The sequence below is a fragment of the Patella vulgata genome, chromosome 5 (assembly GCF_932274485.2).
Source record: "Patella vulgata chromosome 5, xgPatVulg1.2, whole genome shotgun sequence".
Lineage (NCBI taxonomy): Eukaryota > Metazoa > Mollusca > Gastropoda > Patellidae > Patella > Patella vulgata.
The window spans coordinates 21,118,684-21,131,528 of NC_065883.2; the positions used below are offsets into that span (position 1 = coordinate 21,118,684).

General features: G+C 35.5%; 1 non-coding gene across 1 annotated transcript; it reads left to right on the plus strand.

The window, feature by feature from the left end:
* Positions 1 to 1,547: 1,547 nt before the first annotated feature.
* LOC126821555 (uncharacterized) lies at positions 1,548 to 10,963 on the plus strand. The gene is made up of 6 exons (XR_008788144.1): positions 1,548 to 1,634; positions 4,921 to 5,073; positions 5,785 to 5,905; positions 6,493 to 6,593; positions 6,813 to 6,954; positions 10,781 to 10,963. It is a non-coding gene; the product is annotated as an uncharacterized LOC126821555 (transcript).
* The last annotated feature ends 1,882 nt before the right edge of the window (positions 10,964 to 12,845 follow it).

Below are 12,845 nucleotides of genomic sequence, written 5' to 3' on the forward strand. Positions count from 1 at the left end.
GGGGTAGAACATAGGCAGGAATAGGGAAATCACCGGAAAAAATAAATAATGTCGTCACTGCCGATAGATACCTTTGATTAGGCATCTATAGAGAAAAATGGAACGGCCATTGGGAAGAGAATTACCAGCCCAGATGAAATCTTTATACAAGGGGAGCAACTCCTGGTTTCGAACTGGGTTCAGACCACTTTGCTTTATTTCATTCACGTTTTTAATGGCCAAATTCGTTGTTGGAAAATGTACCCCTTCCTCTTGCATTTTCTTCCTTGAGGTATAACTAGAGCTAGAGAATATTCATTTTATCACCTGTTTTATTTTTTGACTGTGTAGCCTACATTTTTCGTTTCTGCCCACTATCGTTGTAGTGTGTATATCAATATTGAGATTTTGCATAGTACTTCTTTAATGCATTTGAAATTGATCAGCGTAATTTATTTTTAAACTAGATAATTATTTCAGAAACAAACTAACTTAAATATTAAATACTTTGAAATGACGGTGGCGGTAACAGGTCGATATTAGACGGGTATCAAGGGAAGTAACTGAATTTTTAGAACGTGAAAATAGTGACTAAAGCAGAATAATTTGGATATCAACTAATCTTGAATTAATGTGAAACGTGAAATGTGCTATTACATTTTAGTTTTTCCAATTTTCAAAACTATTCATAGTGTGCGCAGACACACTTTTAAAAGCTGGACATAAGTTTAAAGAAACGAGAAATGAGGTTTTGGGAAAACTGTTATTCGGTTGTGAGTAGCCGTTGCACCCAATTAGAAATTGAAGAATGTTTGCAGCCCGTAACCTAATTAAAGTACTTCCATAGTAGTGCTGTATGGTTTGATAATACATTCAGAAAGACCTGTAATGTACAGATATTCAGAAATAGGATGCAAATGGTATTGAAGACAAGTGTGCTTTGAATATCCACTAAAAGGTGCAATCTATTCAAGTCTTCAAAATATGACAAGCGGTTTTCATGCATGATACGTCCACATTTTGAAATAGATGGACAGAGAACAGGGTAACTAAATAAGACCCATCTTCCATTGTCCCAAGGCATCGAATCGAAATCTGTTAAAAACTGCTGCGTTTCGGAACGCTGATCCCAATTGCTCCACGCCAAATTTGGAATACATGTAAATCCGTTAAAAACTGTAGCCTCTATCGCGATCAGAAGGTTTTCGACAAAGCGGTGGGGTTAGCTCCAGAACGGAATACCGATAGAGTTCGTCCTCTTATGAACCCAATGCTTCGAACCAAATTTGGAAAAGGTCTGTTAAAAATTTTGGTCACTATTGCACATGGCGCAGATCTGGAACGAAAGGTCGCTGGACGCTGAAAATCGATAGTGTTCGTTTTTTCACGACCCCAATACTTCACATATTGATATAGGCTATGGTCTACCACACTGGTAAATGTATACGCAATTTGCGTAAGCGAGGGGGTGGGGGTGGGGGACACTTTGACGTGAAAAGTATGACGGTCATAAATGTTTTGTGGCGTTTAGAGCTACTGGATAATCGTGGGTTATGAAGTCACGTGATTTTGTCTATATTGCCAACGTACGGTACATTGACAAATAATTGTGTGCCGTGCTTGAACAGGTGGTGGTGGACAATATACCGTTACAGGTGAGTATTGTTAACGGACTCGTTTTCCGATTTTAAGTTATACTTAAAATTGGAGTTTTAGTTTTAGAGGCCGAACTTGTGATACGATATGCATAACGATTCATAGCCTACATTGCGATGTGAATCTTGAAAATTATATAGGCTAATAATATCACGATCGATGCAAACGTTTCTTTCTAGCCTACAGACACAGTTTTTGCTGGGAGCATGGATGTTCCATTACAAATACTGGTTTCAATCAGTGACAGTCTGTTTAACAGTAAAAGATAAACCATTATTCATTTTTTCCTATAGGCCTAGTGCACAACAATCAATTTATTCAATGACAATAACAAATATCCACAATTTTGGTACGGAGAAACGCTGTCTGCTAAACAATAGCAGATAATTTCCCTTACCTTTGAGTGAATCGATTGAATGAGTTAAGTCTCAAGGATATAACTATTTGACTAATAAATAGTAACTGATTAATAATTATAATTGAACAGTGTTTACAATAACTGACAGTCAGAAATTTACTTGTAGTCTAAATGACAGCAGGTCAGACAATGTTGGATTTCAAAAGCACACCACGATTCGATAATCATAGTAGATTTGGATGAATGAATGAATAAACGAATGAATGAACGAATCAATGAATGAAAATACAAGCTAAAGATTAATAGATGCTGGTGTGTCGGAACAATTACAGATATTAAATGATGACCATTATTATTTTAATGCAAAATAAGAAGGCGAATATTTAATGAATGCAAACAAAAAGTCGACGCTAGTAATTGGGCCATGTTTGGGGTTAATATAATATATAATGAATAATCTAATTTAATTATCCATTCTACTGACATTCCGTCTAACGTGCAACTATAACCTTGTCACTGGGTCGTGATGTGCACCCATTTGAGATTGGACATTTTATTCTGCCACAACAAGTGACTAATGTTTATAGCCGGACGTTTCCCGTCTTTTAGTTGGCCCAGTATACACCTGGCCTATTTTTATATGAATATTTCTAATTCATCACAAATACATAACCGATTACAGAGTACAAAGTCTATGATATGTACTTTTAAGGCTTAAATTCTGTTTAAACCTCATTCAGTCCACACGTTAGCTATCTCGTCGGACTGTTCAAAGAACGGGTGATTTGTCCTTGGGAACTACTTATAATGTCTAGATAGTAAAATTTTATATACTTTAAAGTCATAACATAATACAATTTAACACAACATAATGAATTATACTTGTTGGCTGACAGTTCGTAGTCTCTAGCCCGAACCGAATGATGCTTTTAACTCCTTAATTATCAAGGTAGATGTAAAAATCGCGATCGTTGCTTCAGGTACATGAAGAGTCCCACATGCTGGCGTGTTCAAATGATGTTTTGATATTGTCCACGGATACAAACCATCGCCATGTTAAAACATGTGATCAGGCCATGCAGGGTTACAAGAGACAAAGCTACCTTTAATGTCTAAAAAAAAATAATTATATATTAAGCCCACCCGTCTTTCAAGGCGGAGACCCCCCCCCCCCCCTCGACTTGGATGAATTATAATCAGCATCGACAGTCAATAATATGCCCTGGTTTTGATCTTTAACTTAAACATTGTACTGGTAATGAATTTGAAATTTGACGTCACCAGACCAGGATGCCACCCCAAAGCTCATTTCCAGAACACTGAATTAGGCCCATATCTGATTAGATCTACAGAGACACTCCACATCAGCACAGAGGTAATTGATATGTTTGTTTTAAGCAGTTTATTACAATTAACCCCAATCTATATGGTCCAAATACGCAAAGCTAGCCATGGTCTGTTTGACCTTACAGTAAAGTGCGATAACTTTATCGTAATACATTAAAAATCTAGAACAAGCTATTGACCATGTAAGCTAAAACATGATAGTTTATAGGGAAAATGTACTTCGTTTTCTTGACCATGGAATTTATATCGTGTTAGCGAATTGGTCGCACGAAAGTCTTAATTAAATCAGACCTGTTCAGTTGATTTAGAATTTAGATAATCCTAAAATTATTTTCCATAAAATGTTTTGTAGATTTTAATCTACTATCTATACGAACGTTAGGTGCAGCACAATACATGTATTTGGATACATGTACACTCCCATTTCGACTTCACCCTATTTCTACTATAAATTTTATTACCCACAAATTCCTACCCCATCTACTAATCAGCATTAAAATATTTAAAAAAGGAAATGATTATTGTTAAGTTAGATTATTCATTATATATTATATTAACCCCAAACATGATCCAAATACGCAAAGCTAGCCATAGTCTGTCTGACCTTACAATAAGGCACGATTTTAAGGACTTGAAGGGTTTAAGAAATCTACTATATCTGAAATGTATTGTCCCCAGTGCCCCCCCCCCCCCCCCGATGTATTGCTTTTGATTCATTGGATATACTTTAATCTATACTATATAATAACACACATATAACAATAATATACAATAGCATAGGCTGCTATCTGTCTATCAACATCACTGTCAGTTTATCAATTTTATTACGATCTCTTATTTCACGATATCTAAAATTTAAGGGTTTTAATATTTCTGAAATGTTTTTCTAATCTAAAAATCAGTTATCAATTTAAAAAAAATCAAGGGAACACTATTTTATTTCCCGACTGAAAATTATTAAAAAAATCTATGGAATATTATGGTCCTCATTCCGATAGAAAAATGTTGTGATCCACAAACTGTATAGTCATCCATCTTGTATATAAATGTAGAAATTCTAACAGAATACTATTATATTTTCCTATTGGAATGTTATTTTAAAATCAGTAGAAGACTTGGAATCATAAGTATTCGGTAGAATTCTACAGAATGTAACCCAACAAAACCTACACAAAAGAAGACTATAGAGATATTTATAGGACGTTTTATTAAGAGAGAGAGAGAGAGAAATGGGGTTTAACGTCCACTCGACACAAACTAGGTCATTTCGGGACTAACATATGGTTTAATTTTATTTACATAATTCGCTTGCGCGTAGGGGTCTTTAGCAGTGGGAGGAAACCGGAGGCCACGGAGAAAACCCACGAGGTTGGACAGGCGACCCTACTCCTTGCCACGCACAACCGGGGATTCGAAACCACGCCAGTCGACTCAATGACAGACTTTATGATACAGCGCGCGCACGCTAACCATTCAGCCATCCACCCCCCCCCCCCCGTTTTATTAAGGGATTCAAATTCAGATAGCATGTCATCTAACATGCCCCAAGTAGACTAATGTTCATCTGATTTATTTTATAGTTGATAATTAGGACAGACAATCATGCCCCCGACAGACAACCCAAAAAGATTTCCCGGTGAAGTTGATGAAGCATATCAACTAAACCACCACAACCAACCGAGAAAAAACCCGGACAGCTATCTCAACATATGATAGATCAATTTTTTAATGACGTAAGTACATTTTACAAAGCCCCCCCCCCCCCTTCCGCCCGGTGTATCCTTTTATTATACACAAATATTAATCGGATTATAGACGTGCCTATTTATAGGGAATATTTTAATATTTGGATTTTATTTTGAGCAATTTATTGGACTGTTATTTGAAATAATTTTTACGGAAAGAATAATATACACAAAAATACAGTACACGATATGTTCACGTTGTTTTCAAATCACTATATGCGGTATATTTCATACTAAACTGGACTCAAAATCCAGAAGTTCGGCATCTGTTATTCTAGTCCGAAAATTTTCTTTTGACTATTTTGTAGTCATTTTAATGGCCATTGGCCATAAGAAAGTTTTTTAGTCAATTTATCCGAAACTTCGGAGGCATTTGAACATACTTCTCCCAAATATATTTTTTAAACAATTTGCATCCGTGTCAAACATAATCCGTGTCTTACTCGTTTTCTAAAGAAAAGTAAAAGTTTATATTAAAATTTGCAATTGCGTGTTGTTCACACTTATTCCTTTATAAATCTAATGTATTCTTGCGACTATTTATCAATATGAGCTAACGTCTGTATAATTATAATCGTCTTTGTCGAATTCGCAAGGTGGGCTTGAAATCGCGAAGGAAATGTCACTAAGCTTCCAAATCGAACAGTGCAACCTTTAGATGATCTGTGCACTATATATCTATGTATTTTATATTGCTAGGGTTATGTAATTGTAGAAAAGTTTTTCGACTGTGAAAAAGATTTGGAACCCTGTAAAAAGGCCATAGAACAGGATGTCGACAAATTGGCCAACAAGCTCTTTAAAGGCGGCAAAATCAAGCGTAAGTTATCATAGCATATAAAAATGTGGTATTGTCACCGTCCTGGTAAATGGCTGTGTGGTATTGTCACCATCTTGCTATACCCTGGTAAACCACCATGTGGTATTCTCACCATCTTGGTATACCCTGGTATATAACCGTGTGGTATTGTCACCATCTTGGTATACCCTGGTAAATAACCGTGTGGTATTGTCACCATCTTGGTATACCCTGGTAAATAACCGTGTGGTATTGTCACCATCTTGGTATACCCTGGTAAATAACTGTGTGGTATTGTCACCATCTTGGTATACCCTGGTAAATAACCGTGTGGTATTGTCACCATCTTGGTATACCCTGGTAAATAACCGTGTGGTATTGTCACCATCTTGGTATACCCTGGTAAATAACTGTGTGGTATTGTCACCATCTTGGTATACCCTGGTAAATAACTGTGTGGTATTGTCACCATCTTGGTATACCCTGGTAAATAACTGTGTGGTATTGTTTCCATCCTGGTATACCTGGTATAGCTAGTGTTTTCTTCAGCGTCATCATTTAAACATTTCTTAAATATTGTTTGAATACTTATTCGTATTATTTTACAGAACTGTATAATGAATATGGATTACGTGACCGACTTATCCACATAGAGAACGAGTTTCCTGGAGCTAATATAATTCTTCATAAATCGGCGACATTGGCACAGGTTGGAGTCCATCTTTTGATTTCAGGTTATATTGACTAATTTAAAAATACCTCGGCCATCGGATGATCTCGAGAGTTGTTGATTATGGGCTTGTCATGTGAATAAATGTCTGACATTTGAAGCCATAAAAAGATCCGCAATAGGTGGATTCAGCTCTAATTATATATTTCGTTTTAAAAATGACAACGCACTATTTTCCAAACTCTGATCTTTTTCTAGGCTTATAGAGATTTATGGACTAATGAAAGGTTACTAAATGTTGTAGAGCAGTTTATTGGACCGGAAATATCTGGCAATCCAGTCTGGAACCTCAGAACAAAAACACCAAATAATGAAGCTACAAATGTTCCTTGGCATCAAGGTGAGAAAAGCTATATCATTTAAAAGACTAACTACCTTAAAGCAACACTATGCTGATTTTAGCAAGAACCCGTTCCAAACTACAATATTATGAAAGTGGAATCTCGAATAGATATATCAATCCAAAATAACATTGATCTATGCTGCTCAGTATGTATCAGTACGATCGCCATCTTTATTTGCCGTGAACCAAATTAATGGGTATGTTATAAATCCGATTGAATCCGGGCCAGGAGATTATCTAGCGTAGATTAAGCCATGAGAAAGTTGATATTTTCCGAAAAATGCAAATCACACATCAAACGAATTTTTCAAGGTTCTTTTATTCTTCAATATACCGAAAAATCTTAGAAACACAAAGTTTGAACTTTTTAGTCCATAATTTAAGCAAATTTCAAAAGGTTCTCTAATTCTTCATTATACTAGTAAATCTTTACATCTTATTCATAATATTTGGAAACATCAGGATTAAAGATACATTATGGGAGATTAGTTGAAGAGCTGGCAATTCTCACTATAATAGTGAAAAACTAGATAATGTAAAGGCAATTTGCTGCAAATTTCAGTCAAATTAATCCTCTATGAACCGAGATTTTAGCGATTGAATATTGGGGCTATCCTCGATCATCATTACTAAAGTCGGTAGGATAAAAACATAGTCTCGATTATCCATTTTTGGATTTAATTATGAATGGAAGTCGAACAGCAAATCGGAACGTAATCCAATAAACATCGCAGGGTAGCGATGCCATCGAGATCGAGCGTTGATTATGGTATGGATATGTTAATTAATGTCTAATTAATAATTTAGATAACATTTTAGGCCTAAAGAAAGACATGCAATAGGCAGATTTAGCTCTTGCATAATGTATGTTTAAGATTACCGATCAAAGCCTTTCCACCAACCTTTAGTATTGGTAATTTTTTAAATACAGATTCTGCCTACCTTGATAATCGAGCTTATCAAATACTACAGCCGACAGCTTGGATTCCTCTTATAGATGCTACCGAGAAGAATGGCTGCATGAGGGTAAGTATAAAGCCCTAACACATCCATGGTAACAGTCGACAAAGATAGTGTATCTACTCGTTGAGATGAGATAGGAAACCTAGATCCAACTAGCTATCAATCCCAGCAAGTATGATGAAAAAGATATTATGGCAAGATTTGGGGGCATTTGTGTGGAACTTTTCACCACAAGAGCTCCACAAGATATTGGACTTCTGAAAATAAATACATTCAACAAAGATTGTCGACTTAGATACTTTTGATAGAGTGTTTTGGGTCTGTAGTGTTTAAACATGGCTTGTGTTATGCCAAACAAGAAGAAATGATAAATTTAATTTTTATATATAAATATATATGTTTAATAGGTTGTTTCTGGAGGCCATACAACGGGTAAAGTAGCTTTACACCAATGTTGCTGGGGCGGAACAACTTATATTATGGTTGACGAGGAAGAAATGACCAAAACTCTTGGTGAGTGTTCCATAGTATGATAGACTGTTCGCATGTTGTTACATCCGAGACTGAATACAATATCTCCATGATGGATGGACTGGATTGTACGAACAAGAATGTTTACACATAAAGATGGTGGTTAAAATCCATAAGATACGTCATTCGGTTATCTTTATGAAGAATCAGCTGGCAGTACGAAAAGGGTAGCTGAATATCATTACATGTATCCTAGATACGGAAAGATGGCGGTTAAAAATCAATAGAAACCAGTAAAGTTTAAATGATTTTAAATTAGAAATGAACATTTAAATAATTCTTGGACCAAAGGTTTTTAAATATAATTTTACATGGTAATTTTTTTTTCAGGATATAATACTTAACTTCACTTTTTAAAATTTGTATTTTTGTCCAGGTGTTGATATGGAAAAGGATGTAGTACCTTGTCCAGTACCTTATGGTGGTATGTTATTAATTAATAACGCCATTCCACATCATAGGTAAATCATGGTTGTATTACGAGACTTGCTGGAAGATTTGTCCTATTTATCTACGGTTTTGCATGTCAATTGATGCTAGAGTAAATTGATTTCAATTTTCTGTTTATGTTTAACTCAATATTTATGATTAGCATCGAAAAGATAAGGAGATAAATAGATATAAGAATTCTCGATTGCGCTTTGGGCCCGTATCTGGTTAAAGATGCAATTTGTAAGAGCTAAGTCGGCCTTTTGAAGGTCTTTATTTTTGCTTCAAATGTACTATAAACTATTATTTAGACATTTATTAACATGAAAAGACCAGAATTAACTCTTTAGAACATCGGATGGCGGACATTTAAATGGATTAAAACGCCCACGAGATTTAAAAATTTAACGATAAAATGGATAATTGAGACTTAGTATCGTTTGTCCAGTACCGTTGCTACGATAATAAACAATCTACGCTACAGCTTCCAACACTTCGCTCAGAATAAAGTAATTTGAATGCAATTTTCAATATTCATTTTTCATGAGCTATTTTGAACTCTTATAGCAAAACGGCGAGCTCTTTATCTAAATCTTTAATACATAATGAATCTTTAACTTACCTAAATTTTATGTACAGCATTACCATAAAATGCATCATCTTTAAAGATGCATTATATAAGAGCTAACTCTGCCTATTGCAAGTATTGTTCTGGTATCAAATGTTATATAGCTTATCATCTAGACATTCTTCACGTGAAAGCTAAAAATGAACTTCCTAGACTATCGGATGAAATAGATAGTGAATAGATTAGAACACCCGCCCCGTCGAGGGTTCTTTTATGTGCACGCCAGTATGTACACGGACCTCAGTTTTTCGTACTATCTTAATGACTATACGTTGTACTTTGCCAGGACCTCCGTCCTACACAGTCAGTCTGGCAAAGGGGAATCGCGCCGGAACACTTAATTAACACGGTGTTCAGTTCAAAAGTAAAGGTCGAAATTAAGGTAAATGCTCGAGATACTTAACTTTTACAAAAATAAAAGATATATAATTAATTCAATAAGCCGTTGCTAAATCATCTCAAACTATACGCAATCATTGAACGGACATTTCTTAGGAGTGTCAACCTTGAGACAATTCAGTCAGAAATATCGGAGCGTGACAGGTAATATATATTCATTGTTTGTCTGACATTCAGTTGTCAAGAAAACGAGCCACAGGAAAGAGGACATAAGTCAGTTCTACTTTTTAACACAGAAGAGTGCACAGAAAGATCTTAAACTTAAATTCGACCCGCGAGTTTAAGGTGATACGACTGCAGGTGGTTATTGAACCTTTGGAAAGGTATCAATAGGTAAATCGACTTATATATTAGGAAAATTTCCTACGCAAATAACGTCACATAACTTATATTTTTCTTTGACCTGGCGTAAAAAAATAGGGACGATTACCTGAATGAAGATAACCTGAATGTTAAAAAAATGTCTTGAATTGAAGTCAGCTGGAAGAAAATTACTAGTCTTAATCCACATATTTTTCGAGGGCAAGAGTTACCTCCTATGTGACGAGAAGATAGACAACTTCAGCCAGTATCAAAACCAGCATTATAATGACAATCTAGAGGCGCTTTCAAGACAATTTTATAGTACAGTAAGTAGCGGTGAATGCAATATCGATGATGTGAAGTAAAAATTACGGGTCTTTAGTACTATTTGAGAAAAGGAATAAGCATATTTTTGTAAAAATAATACCTCCCAAAGGCTACCCTCACCCCCCCCCCCCCCCAATCCCCACACCTATGTAGCTAAAAATTCCGTAAAATAAAACAAATTACTTGGTATTTTATTACTAAAAAATAATCATTTTATGTTATATATTCTTTTTAAATCAATAGCTTACCAAACTTATCAGATGAAATTCGCTGGAGTTTAGATTTACGCTGGCAGAAAACGGGTCTCCCAGCATCCTTTTATGATCTTCAGGAGTGTGTTGAATTTAGATCTCCCGCTAAACCAAATTTAAAAATAGACTGGAGTCAGTATGATGGCGTAAACCGACACGGAGTTGCTGCTAAAGACATGGAAGATGAACAGGTACCGGGATTTAAATATTTTTATATTGCTTGGGTGATTTCTCAGGCAGTTAATTCACATGTTCCCTAGCCTCTCGTTATGCCGCTGATTTATTATGTTTGCACAACGTTTCGACAAGCAAAATAATATGAAGATACTTTTCGAGACTTTGGCCGTATGTAATAAATGTATGTAGTGGGATTCGACTCGCCTTCTAAGTTGTGAAAAATTGTGCTATTTGCCTATAAGCCACATTCCTTGAAATATCACACTTAGGCCCGCTAAAAAGTTTGGGCATCCCACAAATGATGTCATAGGTGAGGACTTCTTTTGACAGCATCGAGGCCGACATTGCTTTCGTTCAATCAGCGCCTTTTTGAATTACATCAAACCCCAAGTTGGACATAAACATCCGGTTGGCACACATGTGCATACTAGACGCCAGGAAAATAACGCGAAAACACACACATGGCATGCGGGCCCCACATACTGCAATGCCATTCATATACTATACGTCATATATTATATATTTGTAGAAGGAAGAGGTTGATGAAGATTTTGATATTACTATACAAGGTCCATGGATGAGAAAATGGGAAATAGTTCATACCAATCAACATACAGATGGTTTGAAGGAGGGAATGGTCTATAACAAATCACATTAATATAACTTATTCATCTCTAGTAAAGGCGAACTTGGAGATGGGAACCTCTCCGTGAAAATAATTACATCTTGCATATATTTATTTTAGATTTTTAGCTATATTTTATGTTCGTCCATCGATCTAAAACCAAGATAAGAACATTAGTTTAGCAGTAAATCTACATGTAGACGAGTTCGTACATGATTTGTCGTGATAAACAATGAGAAACATGATGCCAATAATAGAGAATGAACCTACTATACAGTCTGTAAATAACCTGATATTAATATTAGTATCGGGTTAATTGTGATGTCCTCATCCCACCCCCAGGAAGTTTTAAAAATAAAATACGGGTCCGTACTATATTGGGTACATTCATTACATAATGTCTGTCTTTCTTATTTATGAACCAACTTCGTGTACATCCCCTCTTGTTTTCAAACGTTTGCAAATTGAATAACATGCTTCCAGGAGGTCCAGTGATTACGTTTAAACTTTGGCGGATATTTTCTCCGAATTTTCTTAATGTAAACGATAGAAGCTTGTGTCTTCGCATGAATAAGAATTATCCTCCAGTATTCATGATAATTTTGCATGTTTAAATTGTGGGATTTATTTTCCATTTATTTGAATGTATGTTGAATCAAGTCAACAGTATTATCACATCATGACCTCAACTTTGTGGTTTTAATTAAATTACGCGATTCAGCTACCAGTACGTGTTTCAAAACGAACAATGATGGGAGTGGAGCTAGGAGTAGAAGACGAAAGGCAGAAATCAAGTACCTTTAGTTGGATCGTGATATACTACTGATTCGAATAGGATGATCTAACACGAATAGGAGACAAGTAAAGATTTACAGAACAATCCTTGTTTTAAAAAGATCGAAAAGGCCAATAAGTTCTTTAAATCAGAAAAGACTAAAAATGGTTCTCAGAGGATATCTTCAAGTTCTGGAAAGGCTATGCCCGGTTATTCGTTCATGTATTTCCAAATACCGATGGCAATTCTGCTCTAAGAAACAGTTTTATCTAAAATAATATTTATTTATAATTCAACAATCACTATCTGGAAGAATTCAGAACCTTTCGAACCTGTCTTGATATTTCAGACCAAATATCCTTGGGATAAACATTTCATACATATCACTGCCAATATTTTTAAATAACTTATAATAAACTCTGAGAGAATGAAATCATTAAGATCACTAATAACGCAGAGTCAAAGTCTTTTGAACTCGAT